We start from the raw sequence: 10,505 nt of genomic DNA, 5'->3' as shown, positions 1-10,505 counted from the left end.
TTTTCTGGGACTAAGTCCTGCTTTGCACACACTGAGCATGCCCAGAGCAAGATCTCTCAGTGGAGATCTAGGGTCACATGCTCAGGTACTGCAGCAACTTCCATTGGTCCTTCTTGGAAGGTCCTTGAAGGTGCTAGGACTAAGTCCTGCTTTGCACTCTGAGCATGCCCAGGGCAAGATCTCTCAGTGGAGATTTAGGGTCACATGCTAAGGTACTGCAGCAACTCCATTGGTCCTTCTTTTAAGGCCCTGTACGTGCTGCAACTATTTAAAGGGACACTGTCACCTGAATTTGGAGGGAACAATCTTCAGCCATGGAGGCGGGGTTTTTGATTCACCCTTTCCTTACCCGCTGGCTGCAATATTGGATTGAACTTCATTCTCTGTCCTCCATAGGACACGCCTGCGCAAGGCAAGATTGCCTTGTGCAGGCATGTACTACGGAGGACAGAGAATGAACTCCAATCCAATATTGCAGCCAGCATGCAGCCAGCGGGTAAGGAAAGGGTGAATCAAACACCCCAAAACCCCGCCTCCATGGCTGAACATTGTTCCCTCCAAATTCAGGTGACAGTGTCCCTTTAAGGCTTGCATGGCCGCACGGCCATGCGCTAGTATCAAATGTGTTTTGGCTTATGCCAGTGGATACTATACCACTCCGTTCTTATGTGGTGTGAAGCTGTAGCATTGGGACTGTACACTCAGGCAGGCAGCTAGCGTCAGTGGGGGCAATTAGCCGTTGGCTTAGCATCTGGTTACTTCATGCGTGCGGTTAGCACAGAAGAGTTCCAGAGCAAGCACAACCCTAGTTAGGGTTTTAATTTTGTGTACAGCGCGATTCTGTGAGGCAACAGAGTTCGCTATCAGTTCACATGGGGTGAAGCTTAACCCACGTGTGAGCTCAGAGTCCATCTGCCTTTACTTAGCAGCAGATATCTCTGCACGGTGGATCCCGGGCTGCGGACGACCTTGTAGCTATCTACCTATTACTCGGCGTGTTCCGCTAGCCCTAACAGTATACTAGCGCCAGGATCTGGCTAAGTGATGGCGGCTGAACAGCGATTGCAGGGGTATATCCAGCTGCTGGAGGGCCGGTTGTCGTCTCTTGAGTGTGCAACCTCGGCGGTGGATGTTACCGCAATAGCTGTTCAGGCTGCTAGCGTGGCTGCAGCAGCTTTACCCACTGCCAGCTCTGTTCCGACCCTATCTCACCTTCCTTTGCCTGAGAGATACTCTGGGGACAGTAAGTCCTGTAGGGGTTTCGTGAGCCGGACAGAGCGTTGGAGTGGGCTACGTCGCTGTGGGAGCGCAATGATCATGTGGTGCGGAGTGTTCCTCGGTTTCTGGACACTCTGAAACAGGTCTTTTTAGGACCTCAAGTCACCCATGATACAGCGCTCCAACTGCTGGCTTTGACTCAGGGTTCAACCATGGTCAGCCATTTTGCTGTTCACTTCCGGACTTTAGCGTCTGAGTTGGAATGGCCAGATAAAACCCTCATTCCCGTATTTTGGAGGGGGCAGGCTGACCATGTGAAGGACGCTTTGGCTACTAGGGAGATTCCCACCACACTAGAGGAGCTCATAGCTGTATCAACTCGCATAGACCTTCGTTTTCACGAGCGAGAGTTGGAGTGAGCCCAGTGTAAGCAGAGGATTCGGCTGGCTCCCACCTTCGCCAGACCTTTGGAATCTCCAGTCCAGGCATCCGAGTCACATGAGGCCACAGAGGTGACACGGGCGGGATCCAAGTCTCAGTCCGCTCGTGCACATAAGGTCTGTCATGTTTGCCAGCAGTCAGGACATCTTGCCTCTAAGTGTCCTCAGCGGTCAGGGAAACGTCAGCGTCTAGTGGCAGTTGGAGGAGGTACACTAGACACGGCAACGTTTGCCTCCAAGTTGTCCTTCAAGGGGACAATTACCATCGGTCCTTCCACTCTTACGGTAGAGCTATGTGTGGACTCTGGGGCAGAGGGTAATTTTATGTCATCTGCTTTCGCCCAGCGTCACGCAATACCCCTGGTGATGCTCGCCAAGCCAGTAACCGTTCGAGTGGTAAATGGGTCGACACTACCCTCACAGATTACCCACCAAACTATTCCTATCACGCTTTCTGTGTCTCCATCACATCAGGAGATTATCTCCCTATCAGTCATTCCTGAGGGAATTGATGAGGTCCTGTTGGTGATACCATGGCTACGTTATCATTCTCCTCATATAGAGTAGTCCTCTGGGAGAATTTTGGGATGGAGTAAATCCTGGGAGGGTAGATGTCAGAGGGAGTGGGTTCAGGTTGCTGCAACACAGGTACCCACAGATCTTTCCTCTCTCCCCAAGCACTATTGGCCCTATGCAGACGTGTTCTCCAAAAGGGCTGCGGAGACCCTTCCGCCTCACCGCCCCTATGACTGTCCTATTGACCTCTTGCCTGGTGCTGAGCCTCCCCAGGGTCGAGTCTATCCGTTATCTCTCCTGGAGACGGAGGCAATGTCTCAGTACATCCAAGAGAATCTCGCAAGAGGATTCATTAGGAAGTCAGTGTCACCTGCAGGGGCTGGGTTCTTCTTTGTACAGAAGAAGACTGGAGACTTACGTCCATGCATAGACTACAGGGGTCTTAACGCCATCACCATTAAGAACAAGTACCCATTACCCCTGATATCTGAGCTTTTTGATAGGCTACGGGGAGCAAGGGTATTTACAAAATTAGATTTGCAGGGTGCTTACAACCTGATTCGCATCCGTGAGGGGGACGAATGGAAGACAGCTTTTAACACCAGGGATGGGCACTATGAATATCTGGTGATGCCCTTCGGGCTCTGTAATGCTCCAGCCGTTTTCCAAGACTTTGTGAACGACATTTTCCGGGATATGCTCACCACCTCGGTCGTAGTCTATCTGGATTATATTCTCATCTACTCTCCAGATATTGACTCCCATCGGAGAGATGTTCGCAAAGTCTTCGACCTCTTACGGGCAAACTCCCTCTACGCCAAGTTGGAGAAGTGTGTGTTTGAGCAGGAGTCCTTGCCTTTCCTTGGTTATATCATCTCTGCCCAGGGTTTGGCTATGGATCCTGCCAAGCTACAGGATGTGATGGACTGGCAGGAACCCCATTCACTTAAAGCGGTGCAGCGCTTTATGGGGTTCATTAACTACTATCGTCAGTTCATCCCACACTTCTCAACTTTGGTAGCTCCCTTGGTTGCCCTCACCAAGAAGGGAGCAAATCCCAAGTTGTGGTCAGAGGAGGTCTCCAAGGCCTTTCTCTCGATTAAGTCACACTTCGCTAGCGCTCCCATGCTACATCGCCCCAATGTAGATAAGCCATTTGTCATGGAGGTGGATGCCTCATCCGTTGGTGCTGGAGCAGTCCTTTTCCAAAAGGATGCTCAAGGTCGGAAGCATCCTTGCTTCTTCTTCTCCAAGACCTTCACACCAGCAAAGAGGAATTATTCCATCTGGGACAGGGAGTTGCTAGCCATGAAGTTGGCTTTTTCAGAGTGGAGACACCTCTTGGAGGGAGCTCGCTTTCCGTTCCAAGTGTTCACTGACCACAAGAACTTGGTATATATACAGACGGCCCAGCGGCTGAATTCTCACCAGGCTAGATGGTCCCTGTTCTTCTCCCGGTTCCATTTTACTCTCCATTTTCTCTCTGGGGAGAAGAACATTCGTGCCGACACTCTCTCCCGCTCCGTAGTGTCTTCTGAGGAGGAGGAGCCTTGGCTTATTGTCCCTTCTGAGAGCCTGAGAACTGTGGCTCCGGTTTGGCTAGAGTCCGTGCCCCTGGGACTCTACGTCCGTGCCCCTGGGATTCGTACCAGCGAATTTGGGACCGGAGGTTCTCTCTTGGGCTCACTGGTCCAGAGTGGGTGGACATTTTAGGACCAAGAGGACATCTGAGCTTTTGGCGAGTACGTACTGGTGGCCGCATATGGCTGTGACGTCGGGGACTATATTCCGGCTTGTGTCTCCTGCGCCCAGAATCGGTCTCCACGACAACGGCCTGCTGGGTTACTTTACCCCATGCCGGTGGCAGACAGGCCCTGGAAGATGGTCGGGATTGACTTCGTGGAGGGCTTACCCAAGTTTCATAGCTGCACCATTATCTGGGTAGTCACCAATCATTTTTCCAAGATGGTGCATTTGGTGCCGCTTCCACGGTTACCTTCTGCACAGGCCTTGGCGGTGTTGTTCATAAAACATATTTTCCGCTTACATGGAATGCCTGATAAAATTGTCAGCGACCGGGGTTCCCAGTTTGCATCTCGGTTTTGGAGAGAGCTCTGCCGTTTACTCAGCATAGAGCTGAATCTCTCCTCTGCATATCATCCCGAGATGAATGGGTTGGTAGAGAGAACCAACCAGACTCTGGTGACATACTTGCGACATTTTGTCTCTGCTAGGCAGGATGACTGGACATCTTTGCTACCTTGGGCGGAATTTGCATTGAACAACGCCGTAGCCGATTCCACTGGTCAGACTCCTTTTCTCCTTAATTACGGCCAACATCCGCGTGTCCCTGTGCCCGTGCCCGTGTCATCCGCCGATTCTAGGGTGGCAGACTGGGCGTTGGAGGCATGTGACATCTGGGACCACACACAGGATGCCATCTGGGCCTCCAAGGAGAGAATGAGGGTTTCGGCTGATACACACCGGCGCCCCGCTCCGACCTTTGCTCCTGGCGACTTAGTGTGGCTCTCCGCCCGTAACATCAGGCTGCGAGTTGAGTCCTCTAAGTTTGCGCCTCGCTACATTGGCCCGTTCAAGGTTCTGGAACAGGTCAACCCTGTGGTCTACTGTTTGGCTATTCCTCCACGCCTTGGTATCACAGATACTTTTCACGTTTCCCTCTTAAAGCCCGTTCATTTGTCCCGGTTTTCTGAGTCATCTGCCGGGACATCGGGTTCATCCACGGATGAGTTTGAGGTGAATGCTATCGTGTGGTGCAAGGTGGTATGTGGCAAGAAATTTTATCTGGTGGACTGGAAGGGCCACGGTCCAGAGGATAGAACCTGGGAGCCTGTGGAGCACATTCGGGCTCCGCTGCTCATTTCAGCTTTTGAGCGTAGCGAGGCTCGAGGAGGGGGGCCCTAGGAGGGGGGCTAATGTTAGGAGTCAAGTTTCCTCTGCTGCACAGGGGGAATCTCGATCCGTGTCTGCTGCAGTCTCCCATTCTGCATTGGCCGCAGTGCAGCCTGCTCAGCGGAGACGTCGCTCCCAGCGTCTCACTGAGACTGATACTGTGCAAAGGGTTACTACTGCCTCTCCAGGCTCTGCTATTGTACCCTGCACTGATCTGCGGTGAGCAAGCTTTTCTGGGACTAAGTCCTGCTTTGCACACACTGAGCATGCCCAGGGCAAGATCTCTCAGTGGAGATCTAGGGTCACATGCTCAGGTACTGCAGCAACTTCCATTGGTCCTTCTTGGAAGGTCCTTGTAGGTGCTAGGACTAAGTCCTGCTTTGCACTCTGAGCATGCCCAGGGCAAGATCTCTCAGTGGAGATTTAGGGTCACATGCTCAGGTACTGCAGCAACTCCATTGGTCCTTCTTTTAAGGCCCTGTACGTGCTGCAACTATTTAAGGCTCGCATGGCCGCACGGCCATGCGCTAGTATCAAATGTGTTTTGGCATATGCCAGTGGATACTATACCACTCCGTTCTTATGTGGTGTGAAGCTGTAGTGGATCGCCCCCAGACGCAGGGCCACGGGTTACTCGGTACTGGTCCTCTGCTGGCTCAGTTCTGGGGATGTCACGGTGGCTGGACCCGGTCCGTGACCCTGCTAAGGGGCGTCCAATAAAGGGTGATGGTGCGTAGTGCGAGGAATAACGAGGACACAGGGTTCAGTTTCTTTACCTTTTACTGAAGGTTTCAGGATCCTCAATCCAGGGCACTGTCAACAGGGCTGTCTGAGACTGGCCGGTCCGAAGGCACATCCAGAGTTCTCTTTGCAGGTGGAAATCAGTGTCTACCCACTAGTGCCTGTGTGTTGTAGTGCTTCCCTGCTGAGCATTCAGGATAGTCCTCACAACTTCTGTTCTCGTTCTTTCTAGATCTTTCTCTTCTCCGTCCCCCAGGTATGTTATGGCTGGGACGCACCTTTATGACAGATAGGCCTGGAGTTATTCTGGAACCCTAGTGTCGCCCCTCTCCCACGATTGCCTCCTATGTCCTTCTTAGGTGTTGTATGGTAGACAGCCAACCTGTAATTAACTGTCCTGCCGCTGTTTGAAGTAATGCGTGGAGACTGTTGCTTCCTCGGTGCTCCGGCCACCGGCTATGCGCCTCAGTAGGATGTTGCCGGTCTCGGGGCATGACTCCTACTGGATCTCCTTTGTGCTGATCTCGTTTTTCTCACTGTTCCACAATATTCTTCGCTTCGTGTCTCTTTCTTAGGATACCGCCACAAGGTAGTGCAGGCGCGGTTCCGTAGCAATCTGTCCTTTCGCTAGGTACCTGCCAGATTTCCCAGTTCTGACAGGTCCTCCCTGGAGCTCTCCCAGGCTTCGTTGTGCCTAACTTCCTGTCCAACCCCTAGTTTTACCAATGTGAGGAGTGGCCCAATAAATAAAGCCTTTTACTCCCCCTATTGGCAGAGCGATGTTACTGCAACGACCAGATCTCTGGGGCGCTGCACTCCCCCCGGTTAAATCCAGTACTCCCGGACTGGGAAAAGAAGAACAACAATACATGTTAATAGAAAACACACAAAAATTCTTATATATATACTATGAACAAATAAATATAACAGTGCTTTCCGTTATGGAAGGTAAGGACGCTTGAACGTTGCAAAAGATTGGTCATGCACAGTCCATGACTCCCAGTTCTGTAGGTGCAACCATAGAATAGCAGGGACCCCTGGTAAACAAAGGGGCCCCTGTGAAAGTTTTGGAGTGATTCACTGTCCATCACGCCATTGTCCATTTTTAACCTATAACACAGATATTTACACAAGCATTTTCAACCAAATAACAACTATCGTTAATATCGCCAAGGTCTATAATGAAGTGGAGTCTGATTCTTGGTGCTACGCATGGACCTCCGCAGCGTAGGGGTTGCTACTGGCCTGACAGGACCCACTATACTTGCTATCGCTAGTGTAGTGCACTGACTTCTAGCTACACTTCTAGTGAGTCTGGGCAGCACTGGCATACTGGCGTCCTCAGTGCTACCACTATTAGTGGTAGGCATGGCAGATTCACCGATGACAGAGGGAGGACCCACTGGTTCAACAGTTGGCATCGCATCTTCTGGTGGGTTCGGCTGCGCTGGCGGGTCCAGCTGCCCTGGCACCACATTTAGTTCTGGCGGTCTCGGTTGACGGAACGTTAGGACAGGTACCACAATGGCCTGATTTATTTGAGTCCAGGACTGGGGAAAATTGCCAAGAACAGTGTGTATCTTCTTCTCTTCTTCCACGGGCGGAGAAGTCCTGGGATCTATTTCCCCATCTTTCAGCTTATCAGGGCATATTTTCAGGTGGTCTCTGGATATGGCCGCTGAGGTCTCCCCTCCGTCTTTACTGATGAGACAGACCTTTGTATTGTCGAAGTCGGAGGGGAGAATGGTATACGGTTCCGCTTCTCATTGATCATTAAGCTTGTGTAGTCTCCTCTTTCTTTTGAGTACTTGCTCACCAGATGCCAATGGAGCCGCGGGAGCATGCTGATTGTAGTCCCTCTCTTGCTTCAGTCTGGCCTGAGCGAGACTCTTTTCCACACATTCCTGTACTTTGCGGTACTTCTGCTGCCTCTCGGTATCCCAATCCGCATCTGGTGATATATCTTCGGGGGTCAGAACCCCCATGTCCAGATCGACGGGTAACTTGCTAGACCCTTCTCGCATCAGGTACGCTGGGGTGCAGTTGGTGGAGTTCACCGGGATGTGGTTGTACATGTCCACCAAGTCTGGTAACTTTGTAGGCCACAAGTTCCGCTCCTCTACAGGTAAGGTTTTCAGTAAGTCGATCACCACTTGGTTCATCTTCTCACACATCCCGTTGGTCTGTGGATGGTACGGCATGGTTCTGATCTTCTCACACCCGTACAAATTGCAGAACTCCTGGAGCACCTCCGCCTCAAATGCCGGCCCTTGATCGGTCAACACCTTCTCTGGGTACCCATGGGGTCGACTGTAATGATCAGGTGACTTTGGAGCAGCATGGAAACTTTCACTGGAGAAGGTGGTAACTATACTGACCGCAAACCCTGATCTTATCACCGCAACTAGAAGTAGCCGTGGGGTGTGCCTAACAAAACCTAGACACCTTGACACAGCCGGAGGACTAAATACCCCTATAGATGGAAATAGGAATATCTACCTTGCCTCAGAGCAGCACCCCAAAGGATAGGCAGCCCCCCACAAATATTGACTGTGAGTAGTAGAGGAAAAGATTCACGCAGGAAGGAAACAGGATTTAGCAAATGAGGCACACACTAGCTAAATAGGAAAGGATAGGACAGGATACTAAGCGGTCAGTATTAAAAATCCTTCCAAAAATATCCACGGCAGAAAATACAAAAACTCCACAATCTAACTAAAGATGTGGAGCGTATATCTGCATCTCCAGAGAATCCAACAAGACTGAGAAAACACTGACACAGTCTAAGCTGGACAAGAGAAAAAAACAACAGAATAACACAGAATATAAGCACACTGCATGTGTGCCACAGAAACAAAAACCAGACACTTATCTTTGCTGAATTGGCAGCGAAGCAGGAGAAGCCAGAAAGTGAACCAACACTTCAGAAGACAAGGACTAATGAATCCTGCACACCTAAATATCCCAGTCAGAACTGCAATCAGCAGCTACACCTGGCCAGGACTGTGACTCAGAGACAACTGCATTCCCACCTACAACCACTGGAGGGAACCCAAGAGCAGAATTCACAACAGTCGACAGAAGTACTGCTGGAAGGTTTTGGCAGCCGTCCTAGCTGTCAGATCTTTGACTGGTACGACTACCAGGAATCTGGAATAGTGGTCCACAATGGTGAGAGCGTAGATATACCCTGACCGGCTAGGTGTTAGCTTTACATGATCCAGCGTGACCAACTTGAGCGGCTGTTTGGTGATGATGGGCTGCAAGAGAGCCCGTTGGCTGTCACGATCCTTCCGGCGTAGGCTACAGGGGCCACACTCTCAACACCACTTCTTGATGGCCTTCCTCATGCCGACCCAGTAGAACCTCCCACGGAGTAGCCTCTCCAGCTTCCTCCATCCAAAGTGTCCTGCCCCGTCAGGGTACGCTCCCAGGACCATGGGCACATCTTGTCTGGGGACCACAATCTGCCACACTAATTCGTGAGTGCGAGGGTCGATGTTCCTTCGGCACAGCTTGCCATCGTGAAGAAACAGTTTGCCCCTCTCCTTCCACAACTGTAATGTCTCCGGTGGATCATCTGGGCCAGGATGCAAACCTGCCTGCGTCAGGAGCTCCTTCACCCGACGGACCGCAGGGTCACCATTCTGGTTCTCTGTCCACCCATGGTGGGGCAGGGGATTCAACGGGGTGCCCTGTTTGTTTCTGCGCCTGTTCTCCACCTGATGGGAACACTGAGTTGCCTTGGGACGATGGAAAGCGGGCAGCTCCACTTCTTCAAATGGTTCTGGGTCTTCCTCCATTTCAGGTAGGTGAGGCATTCGGGACAATGCATTGGCATTCGCATTCTTGTGCCCCGCCCGGTACTTGATGGTAAAGTCGTAATTGGACAACCGGGCCATCCACTGCTGCGCCAAGGCGCCGAGTTTCGCTGTGTCCAAGTGCGTAAGTGGATTATTATCCGTGAAGACGGTGAATTTCACTGAGGCCAGATAGTGCTTGAACCTCTCCGTCAAGGCCCAAACGACGGCAAGGAACTCCAGCTTAAAGGAACTGTAGTTGTCTGGGTTCCTTTCAGTAGGGCGAAGCTTACTGCTGGCATAAGCGATTACTTGCCCTTCTGGACCTGGGACAACACCGCTCCCAGCCCCACGTTGCTGGCGTCCATATACAATACAAACGGTTGGTCGTATTCCGGGTAGGCTAGTACTTCCTCTCTTGTCAGTGCCGATTTTAAGCAAGTGAACGATCCTTCCAGTCCATTGTTCCAATCCAACGGGGTATTCTTGGGCTGGCCCACCAACAGGTCTTGCAACGGCGCGGCCTTCTTGGTGAAGTCCTTGATAAACCTCCGGTAGTAACCCACCAACCCGAGGAACTGCCGGACCTCATCAAGGTTACTGGGCTGCGGCCAGTCCTTGATCACCGTGACCTTGTCAGGGTCTGGGCCACTCCTTTGGCACTCACCACATGGCCCAGGTACTGTACTTTGGGTTTGAGCAGATGGCATTTGGACGGCTTCACCTTTAAGCCAAAGTTGGACAGTGCTTCAAATACCTTGGCCAGGTGCTTCAGATGGTCCTCATAGGTCTTAGAGAAGACAATGACATCGTCCAGATGCAGCAGCACGGTCTCAAAGTTCTTGTGTCCCAAACAGCACTCCATCATCCTCTGGAA

This window comes from Ranitomeya imitator, chromosome 6 (genome assembly GCF_032444005.1).
Source record: "Ranitomeya imitator isolate aRanImi1 chromosome 6, aRanImi1.pri, whole genome shotgun sequence".
NCBI classification, from domain to species: domain Eukaryota; kingdom Metazoa; phylum Chordata; class Amphibia; order Anura; family Dendrobatidae; genus Ranitomeya; species Ranitomeya imitator.
The sequence above is the reverse complement of the archived record's forward strand: the minus strand, read 5'-3'. Positions refer to the sequence as shown.